The 15,070-nt window shown below is 39.5% G+C and overlaps 1 long non-coding RNA gene across 1 annotated transcript in view; it reads right to left on the bottom strand.

Annotated features, from left to right (window-relative positions):
- The window catches only part of LOC106035217 (uncharacterized), a 57,404-nt gene that overhangs the window by 31,774 nt on the left and 10,560 nt on the right, over positions 1-15,070 (bottom strand). Inside the window, exons 8-15 of the long non-coding RNA XR_010831066.1 lie at positions 14,039-14,990; positions 13,425-13,577; positions 13,190-13,343; positions 12,695-12,787; positions 11,927-12,054; positions 11,673-11,752; positions 11,446-11,540; positions 6,990-7,057 (exon numbers count right to left, since the gene is read on the bottom strand). This is a non-coding gene — a long non-coding RNA (uncharacterized lncRNA). The remainder of the gene's footprint in view (positions 1-6,989; positions 7,058-11,445; positions 11,541-11,672; positions 11,753-11,926; positions 12,055-12,694; positions 12,788-13,189; positions 13,344-13,424; positions 13,578-14,038; positions 14,991-15,070) is intronic.

Here is a 15,070-nt window from a genome sequence, read left to right as displayed (position 1 = left end):
ACAAACACCCTTGGGTGATCCAGAGATCCACTGACTGCACTGAATTAACAGAAATACTGCCGTGACACCAGAGCTGGGCAATGCTTCCCAAATTGCTTCCAAATGCTTTGGTGTGGCAGGGTGAAAGTCACAAAATCAGAGGAAATGGAGAAATGGCTTAGTGACAATCCTTCCTTCCCTTCTCCACCTCCAAAGGATAGGAAGAGATAACTCTTTTTCCTGCTCAAAGGAAGCAGATGGCAAAATTGCAAGTAGAACGGCAGCGCCAAGAGACTGGTGGGAGGTAATTCATGATTTTAATGAGATCGCTATATTTGATATCTTGTTTCTTATTAGAACCCTGACTGCACACCACCTTTCACAGTTTCAGGGCATTCATTTTCTTTCTCCCTTGGTTAGCTTCTGTTCCTTTCTTTCCTCAAAAGCCTCAAACTGTAGGAGCGACTCTTTGCAGTCAAGCGGCAACAGGGTTATTAGTAATACTTAAGTCTCGAGCACTGTAATAACTCGGACAACTCTGCTAGCACTGAGCTACTTGCTATGCCTTGAGTGATTATCGTGAGGAGTGAGATAGTGGCCTACTTCCATTTGGGAAGAGACAAAATAATCAAAAATAATTTTTGTCTCTACCTGACCCCATAATCAAAGTAGTCATGGCATGACATAGACTAATCATGGAAGAAAATATTAAAAACTTGCAGAAATATCTAGAAAAACACCAGAATATCAATTTGTTTAAAACAGCATAAATCAAATGAAAACAACACAAGATAAATTAATTTGTCAGATTAATTAATTAAAAATTTAATTATCTTTGCACACAAATACCAATGATAGACACTTATGTTCCAAATACCATGCTCAGCTCAAGCTCGTCACCTAGCAGGAGCTGACAAAGCCAATCTAAAGCTAATGGACTCCGTGCAAAGTCTGCTATGTATAATACTAGCCAACGTTTTGCTGCTGTCTGCAGCTGAGCTGCTGAAACTGAGCACGTGCAGGACACCAAACCAACTTGTAAAAAGTTGTGTTCAACAGTAATATCTTCAATGATAAACTTTTGCAGGAATAGGGGATGCAGATTTTTCACTGCTTATAAATAACTCAGACTTCCAGAATCCCCAAAGTCTCAATTCAGTTGGGGAAAAAAAAAAAAAAAAGTGAAAAATCTGTGCTTCCTACTTAACATGAGCATACAGAACACATTTAAGCCAGAGGAGAAATGATGAACCAGAAAAAAGGCAAGAAAAAAATGAGGGGGAAAAGGGAAAGAAAAAAAAATGAAAACAGATAGAGTGCCTCAAGAAAACAACATTGTTTTGCCAGAATTATTTTGCCACAGTCTTCCTAACAGCTCCTTTTAAAGTTGATTCAAACATTCTGTGTAAAAATTCTTTTTTTGTTGTTGTTGAAAATTACAAAGGAAATTAGCTATGTAGCAAAAATGATCACTAATAGTTTATTTTTGTTGTTGTTTTGTTTTTTAAATGAATAACATGGCTTTCTGTTCTCTTTTGACAAATCCAAATGGATGTGGTTTCTGTTTGTTTTTTGGTTTTTTTTAATCATGTAGCTACTGCTAAATGATTAGGTTCAGCTCCTGCATACCTTTGTCATACAGGAGCTCTCTAAAGGAGCAGCACACAGGTTTAATTGCTCCAAAGCCAGCAGACAGGAAAAACAGAGCAGTGGGTTCACCAGCAAGACCAGCCCTGCCTGACAAAAGCCCATATTCATTTTGACCCCACCACACCATTTATCAGCGAGCCTCCTACACCGGACAGCTGGATAACAACTGTGGTTATGGCACAGCAGTGCAGATCCTTCTCCCAGAGGCACTGCCAAGTCATGCAATGAGCAGATACACTCCATCCCTTGTTCCCAAACAACCTCTCTGCAGCCCCAGTCCAATTTCTCACAGACACAAACTAAATGAGCATAAGGCAATTCTTCGATCAGCCCCTGGAATTAAGAGCGCCCTGTTACCTTGATTGCTCGTTGAAAAACCTCATAGCAATCTTGACAACAGTTAAGAGATGTCTGAAGGAAAACACTACCTGGTATGACAGTTCTGGCACCAGATTTTGTCTTATTTCTGGTGTCATGAAAATGCAATGATAAATATAGTTCCTCAGGCCTGGACAACTCCTGTCTGACCAGGCCTACAGTCAACTCCCAGGAGCTCTGCATCTTTGTCAGACCATAACCCTAATCTCAGCCTTCACCCCTCCTTGCTGTTCAGTGATTTGTCCTTTACATCAAAACCAATACCACTCTGAAGGTTCAGCCAGCAGGGTATGCCCTTCACAAAGCTTTGGCTGGAGAACAGAGAGGGTAGGTTCAGTCAGCAACCCGTGGGACATACCTGCTTGTGGTGGACATTTCAGGGAGATGCTGAAAGTCCCAAGTCTAACAAAGCAAGGAAAGAGAGGGTCCTCTGAGCCTGAAAGTTCTACCTGAGGACCCTTGACCTGGTTCAAGAAGGTATCACAAAGTAAAATTATCATCACTGGGAAGAGAATTAGTGTGATGCTACCATTAATTTCACTAAGACCCTTCATTATCTCATGACTAACGACTTGTGTTGCCTGAATTTGACCTAAACACCCACCAAGAAACTTAAAAGAATCACTCTGTGAAACTGATGCAAAGCAGACTCCGTCTCAGGCCACATCGGGTCTGCAGAACTGAAGAATGGAAAAGCAATTAGGTAAAATTTCTACATCACCCCAGCAGGTATAGCGCAATTATGTAATAGGTACATATATATGGAACATGGTCAAAATAGACACATGTTGAGCATTCACAAAGAGGAAGCAAAGTCCTGCTATTATGCAAACAAGTACTATTGACAGGAAGAACAAAGACTGTTTCTTAATGTTCTGGACACATAGCTCAGTGTAATATTACCTAATTTTAACTCCTAAATTTTTCTCGCACATAAAATATTCAGAAAAGTTCTGAAGTCATTTTGTCCTTGAAAGCTTTCCACTCAGTGTCATCTTCCGGGCAGAAATGATAGAGTCAGGAAAACTGTCGTGCAAATCCTGTTACTGCTGAATCCTTCATCCATAAATGAGCAGTCTCGATCAAAATGCAAAGAACAATGCAGCTCTGACCTCATTACTCTCAGTGTGTCCGTGATATTTCTTTTATAGCTGCTCATTCTGAGATCTCTAAACCATCCTCCAGGCGATGGTTTGGAACAAGACATACGGTAAGTTTTATGCAATTTGTAGGCTTTTTTCAATACTCAGCTGTAGGTGGGGAAGGGAAACAGCAGAGAAACTCAAAATGCAAACAGTGGTGCAAGCAAGATGGGAATGGAAGAGGAGAGAAATGCTCATTTGGGGTGGTGGTACCATCCCAGTGAATACATTTTGAGGCTGATCAGCTCACATAAATGATCTCGACTCCATTAAAATAATGATGTTACAAACATTTATAAGAACAAAGGGTCTATCCCTCTGTTTCTAAGCTACAAACATGCACAAGACAACACATCCATAAATTTGTCTTGACTTAATGAGCAAAGCACACTTTTCTGTTAAACTGTTTCAACACTATTAATCACAAATTTAACTTTGTCGCGTGCAAGTCCTCTCTCTAGTAAAACACAAATACAAAACCAAACAACACTCTTTCTGTAGATGCTGTCAAGCCTTTGAAAACACCCACATTTGATCTCTGCCTGTTGGTCACAGACCAGTGCAAGAAACACCACACTGCAAGTATTTTCCCCTCCTTCTGCAGAGATTGTTCAGTCAGGGGGCTTCCATGTCATCATATCATTTGGCAGTAATGGAACAAAAACACTCTCTCAGTGAGACTGGTGGTGATGATGCATGTCTTTACAACCAATGCGTTTACGAAATGTCCCAGACTTTTTGGATTGAACCTTTCCTGCCTCAAACATGCAAGACCACAAGGGCAAGCAGAAAATACAAGAAAAATACCTCCAATGGAATCTAGCTACATGGAGTATAGGGGGGGGGAACCATGAAGAGAAATACCTCAAAAGCATGACAAAGAAAGATTTCAAGATGTTTCAGAAAACAGAAATATAGTGATGTCTTGTCAGTCCACGCTAACTCTATGTCAATGTGTCTGATTTGTGCAGTTAAGGCAAATGCTCATATTTATCTTGGGTAAATACTGCATAACCTTATCTGGATGCTAATCCAGGACAGCAAACATAAAGAGCTTTTTTAATGCAAAGTTGAAATTGCCATTCCTGTTTGAAAAAGTGTGTTCATGATTAGCCTTTCAGAAATTTTGGACTAGTTTAACAACATCAATTTATACAATAAGAGGCTAATCATGTCCCTCCAGCCCAACTGATAACAGAAAACTAAATGAAATGCATGTAAACCAGGCCTGTTATTGGCACTTATTTTCTATAAGGACTTCTCTAAAGTTGGATGCTCTTTGCTTCATTAAATTGATTCATCACTGTGTTGTGATCAAATTAGCTATTATACTGAAGTAGTTCTTTGCTTCTCTCTCTAAAGGATGGTGCTAAGGCCCATGAATAAAGGAGAAAATTATTAATCAAAACAAGGGCAATGATTGTGCCCTAGATACATTTAATAGGGCACATTTTCAAAGCATCACATTACTAACCAAGTCAGGCCGAATATACTCATGCTTTCTTCTTATACCAACATGGAGTAATCGGGGAAAAACACCTATCTATTAACATTCTTGAATTCTTTCCTTATGTCTTCCCTAATATTATGCTCTAATATAACTAATACACCTAATCACCCAATATAACACTCTAAGACAACGCACCGGAGGTCTGATTTGCACACCAGCAACTATCTATATAATTATATATCTATCTATAACTATAATCATTTTAGCTTGCCATCTTTTTCTTCATCGTGTGCTGGTTATAGCTAATAAAAAAGGAGCCTGAGATTTTTACTGGAGAACTTGGGCAGCTACAACACCATTTTTTTTTTTTTTGGGGGGGGGGAGGGGGTCAAAAAGATAAAAATGTATCACCGCCTCCAGATTCAGTTAAGTAACAGCATGGGAAGAACAATATAAACTGTTAATACAGTGGCTTGTAAACGCCTTCCGTTATGTGAATGCTTTCACTGGATTGAGTGAGGATATGAACCCAAAGATTATTTATGCTCCTTGCTGTTTTGGAATTAAACCTTAACGCTAACGCCAATAAAAACAGCACAAACGGGAAAAACTGCTCTGGGAAGAAGAAGCAGCTGACAAGCAAAACATGTCCTTATGCTTAGTGCTTGTAATGTTCCCAATGTTTAGCTTTTTGTACAATACTAAGGAGACTGGTGAGCACCCTAAGTTACACCTTTTCTGAAAGCTGCTGCCTTTGTTCAGTGCTGAACTTGCCTGAAGCAGTGCTACTTTCCTAACACAGATTAAATGACCATGTGGTCTTAACCCTAGTACAAACAAACAAAAAAAAGCACTATTAAATCATCCTTTGACTCTCGTTTACTTAAAACGCCATAACTGTTCCTCATCCTGTTTCACTTGATGTAGTGAACTACAGACTCATTTATCAAGATGCTGTATTGTCAAAAGAGTCATGTCTTCCTTATATATTTTTGGTCTCTTCTACTCCGTGCAGCCTTTGAGCTGGTATTTTACCAGTTACCCAAGAACTGGGATAGTTGAACAGCTCAGATTAGCCATTTTGACACACCAGAATAATACTAGTTTCTATCCCTCCTAGGAAATAGAAAGGAAACAGCTTCTTAGTAGAAACTTCACTCTGATGACCAGGGTTAATGCTTTTATTCTCAATTAGAAAGGGTTGTTTTTAATCCCACCTCTGGTGAGAACAAGGTAAACTGAAAGCATTGAAATATATGTGCAGGAAGATAAATTTCAAGTAAGGGAGTTTGTTTTATTACACAAGAAATCACTCACAGTAAGCACTGAATTTGACTTTATTAAGCTGCAACAGTGATATTCAGAACAGGATACTGGATGAGTTTAAGACCACAAAAACAGCATCTGGGAGTTCGGAGATCTTATCAGGTTAAGGAGGCAGAGAACAACATCTGGGAAAAAGTCCTTGCTGTCTGGAAAGGAGCTGTGTAGTGCGGCTAACCCAAGGGCTGTACTTGGTCTGCAGCATGAATTCCTGCACAGCCAGTAAGTAAATCCAGACAATCTGACAACAGCAGGAGTGGGATTTTCTACCTCTTATTCAAATGTTACCGAGGGCTGAAGCTGAAGTTACTACATCTTGCAAGACCCTCAACCTTTTACCAGACTGAACTAGTACTTGCATATCTGTGCCAGCCAGGCTGAATACTGGAAAAGTAAGACATCAGCAGAAAGAAAGAAAGAAAGAAAGAAAGAAGACACAGCCCTCTGGAAAACATATCAGAAAGCAACCACTTTGCTTGCTGTAAGCACACTTGCATCCCAGTTATGTCTATTGGTCTAATTTTCACTCTTTCACCACAATTGTTCTGGCAAGGGACCTTTTAAGCAAGTCTAGACAGTAGCCAAATATGTCTGGAAACTAATCAAGAATTTATTTACACAAAAAAATTATTTCGAAGTTTAAGGAGTTTTAAACTAAGAATCTATAAAATGCAAGCTTGATGGATGATCTGGAGTTACAAAAAATCACTTGAGTTTAAGATTGTAAACGAAATAGCAGTATACAGCTTCCTCTGCTTGTCACTTGCCATTATAGCAGGAAATAGAGCTTTCCTATAATTTGACATCAAGTGTATCACCGAGCTAAACAAAGGGTGAACAAAGAAATCAGTAGTTCAAAATGCATCTTCTTTGTTCTTCAAGGAGCAAAGACCTAGCAGGAGTCATTAGAATCAAAGGGTAGATCTAAAAAGCCATCTTCCTGCCTGGTGCTTTCTATACATTTTCTTCGGGTAGCATACACATGCCATTCAGAGGCAAGAAAATGGCCTTTCAGTTCATTACAAAAACTGTTTTAGAACAACAACTGGTACTGGAGCTTGACTTACTTGTTTCTGTTCAAGCATGTTTTACTTTTGTCTTCCATTGCTCGGATTCTTTTCTGCCAAGCTTGTTTCTATATTTTCATCAAGAAAAAAGTTCCAGCAAAGGTTAGTTTCTGTGGTAACAGTAATTGTCATCTGGAGAAACAAGTAATCCTCAACCATTAGCTGTTTAACATGAATTAGGTCTAATCTGTTGAAAAGAAACTATTTATACTGTGAGTACATTTCATCGGCTTGTAATTAGCTAGGACAACTGAGGAATACAAACCTCATCAGGTTGCCTTTATTTCACAGATCTAAGTGTAGTTTTTCATTAGGAAAGTTTCATCTTTTTCTTCCTATGCTAATCTTTGAGTTCTCTGGTGCTAGCCCTCACCTACACTTCCTACTCCCCTTCTGGAAAAAAAAAAGCTTCCTTTCAGTTTCTCCTAGCTACCATATCCCATTTACTTTATCTATCTTGGACCATTTTGCTATCATTTCAGAAAACCATATATTAATCTGAGAAACTATGGCCTGTTCTGTAAGCCCAGCAAAACACACAATGGAACGTAACCATTAGATCCTGTTTCTGAAGCCAGAACTGGCCTTCCTTCATAAGTTGGTGCCTAGACAATTAAGCCCCTTTCAGTGCTTTGCAAGCACCAACCAGAAAATTAAAGATAACGGTCTCATCGGAGAGAAGGCTGTCAGTGCCACACAAAGGATTCCAAGGCAAGCCTGCCACTGGTAACCTTTCATTTCTGAGCACCAATCCAACTGGATGAAACATTGTACAATATGACTCTAAGGTCAACTAGAAAGATCACTTGACCAAAGCAGAGCTGTGGAAGGCCCAGTTCAAGGTTCTAGAGGGTACAGAACAGAGAAAATGCTCTTGTTGTAAAGTGGTATAAACCTTGCATTCACCAGTGAATGTCAATGCAGGAATACTGGTTTTAGAAATACCTCAAGTCATCTAGAAGGTAACACTGGAATTGAACTATTTCTCATGACTTGTATGGTAGACTAACAAAACTATGACCTTTACAGATAGAAAAAAAGCATTTATTCATCCAGTAACAGCTCAAATAACAGTACTGAGTAAATACCTCAAACCTACATTAAAAGAAAAGTCAACACCTCTGGAAGCACTTAATTTTTGGAGTAATTTCTAAAGCAGAACATCATAAATGCTTTTCAGAAGCATGGGAAAGGTCATCCTATTTTATTTTTAGAATAGCTGGGACTTAATTTCAACCTCTTGATGCTCATTACTCACTGTTAATTTGCACAAAGCCCTTAGCATTACAGCTAGTACTGCAAATATTAAATACAAATAGTTTGCCTACAACCTGCCATTCCAGCATTTCTGATGAGTATTAACTAATCCAAGTGTGTATTTTTAAGTCTCACGGCTATAGACGGAAGACTGGATATGGCAATACCAAATGCCAAGCAAAGAGAAGACCACAGCTAAATTCAGCAGCATTCCCATCAGTAGTCCATGCACTATCGGACTTAATTTGCCAGATACGTAGGGAATAAGGATCACACCTTCTCTTGACTAGCATCAACCCCAAATTAACACGTTAGCCCCAGACCTACTATGAGGAAGATGTGCAGCCATGCTTTCAGGCTTTAAATCTCTGATCAGGCATAATTTGGTATTAAAGGGGGCAAATGCTGAGAAGGAGACAGCAGGTGGAACTTTTGCAACTGCAAAGCCATTTCTAGGAGTCACTGCCATATACCTGAAAGCAGTAACTGTTGCACAGACAGTCCAGGGCATATATAGGCACTGCAAAGCTTAGAAAACAGTAGTAAGCTCTTTATTACAGTATCAAGGAAACTAAAGTATCAGCAAGTACTCATGTCAATGAGCAAGTCTACCGTTCTGTAACATTTTATCCCAGTTAATAGCCATTTGAAGGCAATACTCAAGATATGTCTTACCACTGCTCTCTAAATTAGTTTCACAGCAGTTGAGGGTACTTACCTGTACAGAATGATGACACCTGATGTCCTGTATTTGTGTTTCAAGTTTCAACAGCATGAGCAGCATTAAGCATACCCTTCCTCTAAATATACTTGTATTATTCAGCCTTTTTAAGGCTGAAGAAAAGCATCCCAAGTTAGTTTTACTTTCTATTTGCAAGCTCTCAAAACCATTAAAATTAAGCTCAAAAGCATTAACCTCTTCGGATGCCTCAAGACAAAAGAATTGGTTCTCATTGACTTCTTACAGTCACACAGAATGCTTTATCTCTTTGCAGAGAGAAGCAATGTAAACAAAGTTTCTACCCTAATTACTCTCAGTTTTGCCTTAGGCATTAATTTAAAGCAGTTCATTTTCACCAGGAGGGGCAATGACAGCTGTCTTAAGGAGACTACAGATGTCAAGGTTGGCTGGGCTGAGTACACAGCAAGCACAGCCAGTGCAGCTCACCCCCTGCTTACCAGCCAGACCATCACTAATTTTGAGAGGGCTTTAAGATTGTCTCACTGACTCCTCTATTTTGGATGTACCAAAATACATTTCCATAGTAAGCACAGCTCAGTCTACTTAAATGCAGAACATGCTGCCTATGCAAGGAGACAACACATTCAGTGTTGAAGAGCTCACAGCATACCTGTGCACTCCCCCATCAGAGGTCTTTCCCCATATTGACTAGCAACTTGACCCCTCTTTTTCCAAGCAGTTCTGCCTGGCACTGAGAAACGGCTCAAGAATTTCCTAATAAATACAGATATTTGAGCAAATACGTCCCTCCATAACATATTGGTACCTTGCCCTCTGTTATTTCATAACACCATCCAGCCTGGGGCCCCAGCTGAAACGCTCAGCTCAGCTATGTAGCTTCAGGACATTCATTTCCCCACTCTATTTGTTATTGGAAGCGTGTTCACAGAAACAACATTTTAGCAAGATATGACAAGAAAAACCCTTTGACAACATCTTTCAGCAAGTAATTCACAGTTCTTTCTACTCAAGTCCTGGTAACTCATTTCAATGGCATATTACAAATCCGGCAATCCAGTGTGCAGGTTTTCCCTGCTACTTTATTATTCTGCAGGTGGTGTTATTTCAAGGGTGTTGAGCTGTACAGAATGCAGTTCAGGATGCAGTTGAATATGCTTTCTAGTAGATTTCCACCAGAGCACAAACACTGGGACCCACGAAGCCAAAATTTTTCATAAATAAATATTTTTGTAGTCAAAGCATTTAATAGCTGCTGAGCAGTCTACGTTTAAAAACAAACAAACAAACAAAAAAAACAAACACAACAAAACCCTATTAGGTGCTCAAGCTGCCCAGACTATTTAAGACATTCATCCTCTAAGCTCATCTTCTAATGAACAACTTGTTCATGCTCCCCAAGAATGAACATGTAGAATAAAACAATGCACTTCCAAATCCACCCTTCCAAGTCTATTAGTAAGCAGTGCCAAGGAGCAAAGCAAGATTTTTGACAAGTACCATATTTTTCTTTATGCTGCATTTTTGCAAAAAATCAAAAATCCCTTCCAAGGATGTCTACTAACACCTGCTTTCCAGTGGATTCAGCTTTGATTTTACAGAGCTTTTCTAAGTACTGCAGTTCCAAGTGTCTATTCATAGCATCTTACATGTGCTAAATTGTAGTTGAAGGGACACTGCTACTGTCAGGGTCTCACAAGTGTGTTAAGAAACAGACCTCAACCCTGTGAGGTCACCCCAACAAGATGACCGTAGCCATTTTCCCCTCTGTATTTATTGTGGGAAAAGATCTTGCAAAACATTAACTAATCTTTTCCTTATTGAGCTCCCACACTACACATACACCACAATCATACCATGGCTTGGATTCAAAGAGACCTTAAAGATCATCTGCCATCACTAACTTTGTAGGGCTAAAACTCGAGTCTTACTACACTTCACATCTATGATGTGGACTACCAATTATCGAAATATTATGGCCATGTGGAGCTGGTTGCAATTGCCCACCCATATTTTGCTAATAGAATTATAACAGAAACTGTCCAATATCAATTGGTTTCTGCAACAACTGAAGTAAAGTCAAATTACAAAAAGCAACCAGTCAGTGTGATTATTTCTGAAAAAACACTATTTCTGGAACAACCCACATCAAATGTTTATTCAAAGCAGTGGAACCACTTTTATGTGACAAGGGAGCAATTAACTGAAGTATTAACATAGCTGGTCAGGTTTAAAGTTGGGTAATATAGTACTGAGATAATTAAGAAGCATCCACCATACAAGTCCAGTATTGTATCAATTACTTTGAATAAGGAAAAGTTCCCACATAGAAAGAAGGCACTACGTTAAATGCAAAGACTCAAAAAAAATTTTTAATAAATGGCAGAAACATAATGACCCCATGCATAGTGCAGGACTGTGTCCAAGACCCAGTAAGAATCTTGGCTTTCTGTTATGAAAGCAGCAAGCACTCCTTCTAGTATGAAAAAAACACCTTACCTTTTAATTAAATTGTCTTGACTTTGTAGGTTGCAATAAGCAGACAGGTTTTGAAGCCAATACTCAAATGTTTTCTAAGAACACTGGACTTTTATCTGTAAGAAGAAAAATGTTTCAGATATCCAGTTCCATGAAAAAACTTTGGAGTAGTTGTTAGTTGAAGACACGAAAAAGAATAAGTCTCAATAATCTGCTAATGTAATTGAATAGGTAACTAATACAGATACCTGCTTAAGGTATATTTTTCAGCTTGACTCCCAACAGTGACCTAGTATAGATGTGATTTGATATATGTATGATTTACTTCCTGCAAGGTTGAAAAGAAAGCTACGTATAAGACACTGATTTCTCCAATGTCGGTTACTAAGACATAGCACTGAAGTGCAACAGAGCTGTCTTTAGCATCTCCTGCCTGAGTACTGCTCAGATAGAAAGTTATTGATGTAAAACCAAAGGACAGCATACGCAGCCTTGATCCCACCTGCTATTCCACCTGAAGCCCTCAAGATACATCAGAGGTACACAAAGCCTTCAAAGGAATCTACGCTCCTTGGAACATACTAGGCATCATCATAATTCATCTTACTGCTTCCTTCCTGATGGAGGACACTAAGAAGAAATCAAAGCATTAAGAATCCAGATGTCTGAAAAATCACACCAAAAGTTCCATAAAGACTATAGCCACCTGGGCATATGCCTCAATTTAAATTCAAGTTGGACTTCACATTTTTATTAATTTAGCTCAAAAAAATTACTCAGGCAATACTAAACCCCATAGGGTGCTGCTTGATCTTAGACTTGCTTGAGCTTAGAGACTCAATTAACACCTCTGATCTGAGCAGTTTTAAGGCTAGTCATTAAAAAAAAGCAATGGTTCACTCTAGTTTTCTTCAGCAAACACCACAAAGTAGTGCACTTTTCCATCACCACAGTATTTTCACTGCATACAAAAATAGCTCTCATTAGGTGGCTTTCCAAGAAAAGGCAGTTTCACTTTTCGCTTTGAAATGAAGCTACCACACTTGCTGTCAGAATCCCATCAGTCATCTTCAGTGGACAGCCACATTGCAGTACTAATGCCATTTTATTCCTGAGACTCTGAGACAACTATGAGAACTCTATTGAATCAAAGCTAAAATTAAATTACAAATTCAGAATGCTTGCCACTCCTAAACATTTCTTTTCTTTAGACCTTTGATTTCTACAAGTGAGAAGAGTTTTATTAACTAATGAAAGGCTTTTTATTTACCTGCTACTCTCTATGCTAAGAAACATAGGTCTTTTCAGGTACAACTCCAAAGTCTCCATCACAGTCAGGTTCTCAGGAACACACCTCAGACACCTGAAACACAAGAAGGTAAGGATAAAAGGATAAAAATATTTGATGGATGACCTATAGCCTGCAAACTCTTGAATCTTGCAGATTGAACTGTATCAATCCTTTGTGCTGTCTACAGTACGTTCTTACTTCTGTTCCTAAAATAAATTACACAGAAAAACAACTGTAAAGCTGCACTTGCGACAAAAACCTTTTGACTCACTGAAAAGGATAGGGCTATGTGACATTCTAAACATTCCAATTCTACACTAAACATCAAGCTCCTATGGATTATCCGAACAGAAAATTAAGTAAGCTGTGAACAGCTCCCATTCAAAGGCTTATGTTTACAACATAAAACAGGAAGATGAACAGCTTTGCACCAGCAACTTTCACAGAATACTTTTGACTAGAAAGAAAGCTTACAGACAAAAGCTGCTTCTTCAGGGCTGTCTTTGTGCCAGTCACCATAGAGAGGGTCATCGGGATTTCTCTGGGACATTGGTGACTCTGTGAGGGGTCTCAATTAAGGCCATGGAGTCCACATTACACTGCCTGCAGTGAAGGGTACCATCTTTCCCTATAATCCAGAGAGAATTCTGAGGACACTAACTGCTGTCCAGAAGCTTCTTTCTTTCCACCCCTCCGCTGTTGCGCTTACCTTCAACTACACCTGTTCGTTCAAAGGTCATTGACATTAACTGGGAAGTAAGTTATTCCAAGCTGTCAAATCCTTTGGCAAAAAAGGCATGATATACCATCTTCCCCCTTTACTGTCCACCAGAGGACATAAGGCATCTTGCTCTTCAGTTGTCTTCATCACATCAAAGTTCACACGTAAAAAACACTAAAAGGGTACACACTACACAGCTTTTATTGAATCTCTTTGAAACTCCTAAAATTGTTTGGTCCCAGGCTTCCATTACTTTGACCATCCATGACTTGTTGATAGACCTAGGGTCTCCAGTGTCATCCTGTGATCCTTTTGCTACCAGCCCTCAACCGCACACTACATTACGTGCCTTATCTATCAGTACTTCCGCTATCACAGTAGACTAGTCTCCCACACTACAGCATGAAGTACCACGAATCTCATTACACAGTAACAAATAACTATTCCACAGCCTAAATACAAATTACTGTTATACTTCAGTTCTAAAATAATACAGATATTAATCAGCTTAGGCAACAGCACAAGATTGGCTGCTACAAGGTTGTCATCTGCCTACTACCCATCCCATTTCATATTCCCTTTGAAGTCAAAATTAGTTTCACCTTGATCCTTATGATTCTGTACAGCTCCATATTTCCGCAAGTGCATGGTGAACACAGGACTGGTGTCTATAACAAGAGCTGGTGAAGTAGATGGAGCAGTGAGGCTCACACCAGTGCTGAAACATCTTAGGGCTGTCTTCTACTGGCTGTGCAAGAAGTGTCTGAGCAGGCCTGCTTCTTTTTCACTAGGAGTAAATAGAAAGCATCAGTTTGAGGTAAGAAGAAATCTATCACAGCAAGCCTTTGCTTCAGTCCAACTGCTTCCTTATCACAATCAAACACCAAATGCAAGCATCTTCAACACACCCCTCCCTTCTGCCCTGGACCACTGTAAACTACGGAGATATGGTGCCACCTATGCATTAAATAGCCATAACCCCATAAGGCCACATTGTTCATAAAGAACCCCATAAGGTTCACATTGTTATTGTGAACCTAAGGATCTTTTCTCCTCCCACTTTGCACAGAGAGACCTACTCACTTTAGCATCTAGAGGTCATGTGAATCTAGTCCTGGACTGCGTAACAAGAAAGTGACAAGGAAGTCCTGAAAATCATCCCTGCCTTAAGGGCACCCAAGGCCTGGGAGAAAGTCCTTCTCAACCCGTTTGCATTTTCCTTCCCTTCCCTGACACTTAACCCTTCTCCTATTTCCAGAAATGTTTTTTCCTGAGGCTACATTACATTATTAAGTTCAGTGTAGACATCTGGTGGTCAAAATGGCAATGGCAACTGAACATCAGTGATGCAGTCTGACCAGCGACCAGTAGACACATGTCCATTGACTACTTAAGAAGAGTTTGTGAGCTTGTTGCTGCAGGGATGCAGAATCAATTCTTTTGTGGCCTTACCAAACAGTAGAGAAAGAGGCTTATGCAGTAAGGATGTTGCCTAATCTTCCTTCTTATACCACACAACTCATTTCATACTCAGGCTTCAGAGACCTGCTACTGCTGGGTCATCAGAGGAAAAAGTTAAGTGGTTAATATACCTTGTAAATGCATATCCACCCAGAGAGGAAAACAGGCTTGGA

The sequence above is a fragment of the Anser cygnoides genome, chromosome 4 (genome assembly GCF_040182565.1).
Source record: "Anser cygnoides isolate HZ-2024a breed goose chromosome 4, Taihu_goose_T2T_genome, whole genome shotgun sequence".
Taxonomy (NCBI): Eukaryota; Metazoa; Chordata; class Aves; order Anseriformes; family Anatidae; genus Anser; species Anser cygnoides.
The sequence above is the reverse complement of the archived record's forward strand: the minus strand, read 5'-3'. Positions and strand labels throughout refer to the sequence as shown.